The following is a 4044-nucleotide window of genomic DNA, read 5'->3' on the forward strand; positions in this document are numbered from 1 at the left end:
ACTGTTATCGGTGCCATGCGTGCAATGGTCGTGCCAGGGGCGCGATACTGAATCTTTATACTATCGTTAGTGGCGCGAGACCTGCACGACCTTATAGTAACCGTTATAGTTCCACATTATTCTGTTACACTAGGGGTGAGTTCACGTAAGGAAAGAGAGAAAATGTATGATTAACGGACTCATTTATTAAACAGTTGAGAATCGAACAATAATACAACCAAATGGGGGTGGGGGGAAGAAAGATTCGAGTTCAGCAGCCTGCCCCAAAGTACGTTCATAACACGCCACGATAGCAGAAGGAAAGGAATTTTAGTAACGATCGTCGTATTATCAAATAGAATCCCATTTAGTAAAGGAAGGGGTTGCACGAGTGCAACGACCACCACCAGGAATTAGCCAAAGACTGAGAAGAATCACTCGGTAGCCTCCCGTACTAAAGTAATAAAACCCGCAAGACGCGAAACTATTCCCAATGACCTATCAGGTTCCCTCTGGGCCGCAGGGCGCGAATCTACAGTGCACGTCGGCGCTCATGCTTACCGAACTTCATCTCCTGGAAGCGGCACCTCCGGTCTCCGGCACGGTCGCACTAGAACTGAACTACTGTCCCTTTGTCCACCACCCATCAGCGGAGGGTGGTTGGTGCCCACCCGCGAAAAACGGGCGCGCACCTGAACTGGCCAGTCATAGGGTCGGAATTTCACAGGGAGGCGACCTCGCGACGTTAAAATTGAGCAGAAATAGCGTTTACAAGGTTGGTAAGGCAGGTTGGGGAACTGAGAACAGGAGAAACTTTGGCCACTACTGAATGTTCAAACGACACCATGTGCTACCCTGGCGATCGGAAAAAGGTTGGGAAACGGGAAGCAATCATGGCTGCTAGGAAGACTGCTGCCCTCGCCCATAAATAAAGAAAATTTCTAGCGCCAAGCTCCTCTCACAGATCAGTGTGAGACAAGCTGTAAAAATCGTCAAATAAATCAGGCAACCCATAGAAATTATTAATATTACCTGAATTATTATTTTACCGAGTACCAGAATGCTGGGATTAGAAAAATGAACTACGAGCACTCAATGGTGAATGAAGTGCACGTCTTTCAATCTTTAGTTTTCGTGGGCGTCTTAGCTACCCAAGCACGAGTCACGGCCCGTCCTCACAGCTTTACTTCCGCCAGTACCTCGTCTCCTACCTTCCAAACTACACAGAAGCTCTCCTGCGAACCTTGCAGGACTAGCACTCCTGAAAGAAAGGATATTGCGGAGACATGGCTTAGCCACAGCCTGAGGGATGTTTCCAGAATGAGATTTTCACTCTGTAGCGGAGTGTGCGCTGATATGAAACTTCCCTGCAGATTAAAACTGTGTGCCGGACCGAGACTCGAACTCGGGACCTTTGCCTATCGTGGGCAAGTGCTCTAGCTTGTAGTTTTAATCTGCCAGGAAGTTTCAGATTAACTGCTCTTGCTGTTCCATTAGGAGGTAATATGCCACGGCCACATATCAAGGCTTAAAAGACAGTTTCGTGAGTAGTTTTATTTGATGTGTGCTTGGGTACAGCACAATGTATTACCAAGATCTGGTAGCCTACAAACTGTGATGCAGTATGGCCGCTCAGCACTGTCCAAATACTTTCAGCTCTCCTGACAATGCCAGTCTGCAGGCGTTGTCGTCTGCATCAGAGGTTTAAAATTCGCAGTGCACGACTATTTGAGTCCTTGCCCTACTTTTCGTCATTGGTGACAAGATGACTCTCGGTGCTGTTTGCAGGACACGTATTATTTGCAAAAGCTCTCCGAGACTGAAAAACTCTCACTGCATCTTTCAGTAAGATAGTGCACCTTGTCCCAGTGCTGGAATCAATAAGAAATGGTTTTCTGACCATTTCATTAGCGTTTTGACTTGAGCTGGCCAGAGTCCCGACCTCAACCCAATGGAGAACTTATGGTCAATACTGAAAAATACGGTTTCATGGCGACATCCCAAAAACAAGATGGAACTGCTAAAGGTCACCATCATATCATGATTCAGAGTCATCAAACCAGAAAAATCTCCGATATTTGGTAGACTTTGATGTTATGCAAAGTTGAAGTAGTATCCTACTTTGGAGACCCGGGGATTTGTGGTTTCTACGTGTGCAGAATGCTGAACTCGGAGTGCAGGATTGTAGTCCAGTGACATGCCCAAGGGCGTCAGTGAGACAGTGTAGTTGTGAATACATTTATTGTCAGGATTTTACAATACGGATAGTTTCCGCATGCGTGGCCTAGCAGAGGGCGGAGTGCAGTGTGTGGCCGGGACTCGCCCGACTCAGAAGGCTTCTGTGTTGCGTGGCCTGGACGGGAACCACGCCACCAGCGAAAGTGGCGTCGAGCGGGATGCCGACCTAGCAGTCTGCAGGCGTTGCCCATCCAGCCAAGTCACTTAACAGTGTGGTGAGACGTTCCTCCAGGGCAATCTCATGGACTTCATCGTTTGCATCGAGATCAGCTGTTGACAGGTCCCCACAGGATGGCACCAGACATGTAGAAGTATGCCATAGTCTCCCGACAAGAGACGCCCAAGACACCAATAGATGCTCACAGGTACAATTAGGGAGCAGCACGAATGTGCCTCTCCCGGAAGGTGCGAGCCTGTAGGTCACATATCATACTCAACTGATTCCCAGTGATCGTTGGTCGACGGTACCCAAGTCTTCATATCAGTGGCAGCAAATCAGGCAGCAGCACCATTCCATTCCATTGGGCTGGCTGGCTGGGTGGTCTCATGTAGTTGACACATCAGGGAGCAGCTTCGATGTGGATTCATCATAGATTGCAAGATTGTCGTACCAACTGATGACTCATGACTGATGATTGAACGAATGAGCTTCAGAGATACAGCACTCTACAGGGTAGGTCACTAACTATTGCCGCCAAGAATAACTCCGAAAGTATGACAGGAGCTGAAAAGTTTGTGGGACAAAAGTTGCATGGGACAACGGGGGCCATAATATGAGGTTGGTTTTTTGTTGCTAGATGGGGTCGCTTCAGAGATATGAAGGTCAACTTTGTTTTTTTTTTTTTTCAAATGGGGTGCTATAGTTTAGTACTTATTTTATGACTGCGGCTATCGAGACGAATCCAATGATGTGTAACAGTAAGGTCTTTGAAGGTCAACGAAGGTCACAAAGGTGGCATGAACTTCCATTTACATAAGTGTTCGAAATGATGACCATTGGTATCAATGTAGTGCTGCAATCTTCTTATCATGGATTTACTGGAATCGGCACTTATCGAAGTACATGCTCTGACAATTCTCTCTCGCATATCTTCAGGTGTAATTGGAACGTCTTTATAAACAATGTCTTTTACGAATCCCCACAAGAAAAAATCCAGAGGCGTCAAATCTGGCGAACGAGCCGGCCACGACACATCTCCTCCGTGTCCTATACATCGATTTGGGAATTGTCCCTGCAAATCATTTCTGGCCATCAGAGAAAAATGTTGTTCCCACTTTCTGTTCCTTGTTCCTAAGGGTATTTCTTCCAATAACAGACCTAATGTTTCTTGCAGGAATGTGGTGTACTTCCTTCGATAAATAGCGGCCTATAATTCTGTCCTCCAGAATCACACGCTATACATTCACCGACCACGGTTTTTGCCGCAGCCAACATGGATTTTCAGTTGTCCAGTAATGCATATTATGCAAATTAACATTTCCGTGGTCATGAATGTGGCTTCGACAGTAAATAAAATCAAATTAATAAACGTGTCATCCCTCTGAATTTGAAGTTGAGCCCATCGGCAGAACTCAGTGCGACGCATACAATCCGTACCAGTTAATTCTTGGTGAAGACAGATATGGTAAGGACGATATTTATGGCGGTGCAGAACACGAACAGCACTAGCTCTGGCTCATGCCAGATTCCCTTGCGATTTCACGTGAACCATCACAAGGATCTCGAACCACAGTGGCAAGAGTTCCAATTGCCGTTTCCTCGTTAGTAACTTTCCTTTGCCGGATATGTTTCCGATGCGTTAAAGATCCAGTTGTTCTCAGTTTACC

The sequence above is a fragment of the Schistocerca cancellata genome, chromosome 1 (assembly GCF_023864275.1).
Source record: "Schistocerca cancellata isolate TAMUIC-IGC-003103 chromosome 1, iqSchCanc2.1, whole genome shotgun sequence".
NCBI lineage: Eukaryota > Metazoa > Arthropoda > Insecta > Orthoptera > Acrididae > Schistocerca > Schistocerca cancellata.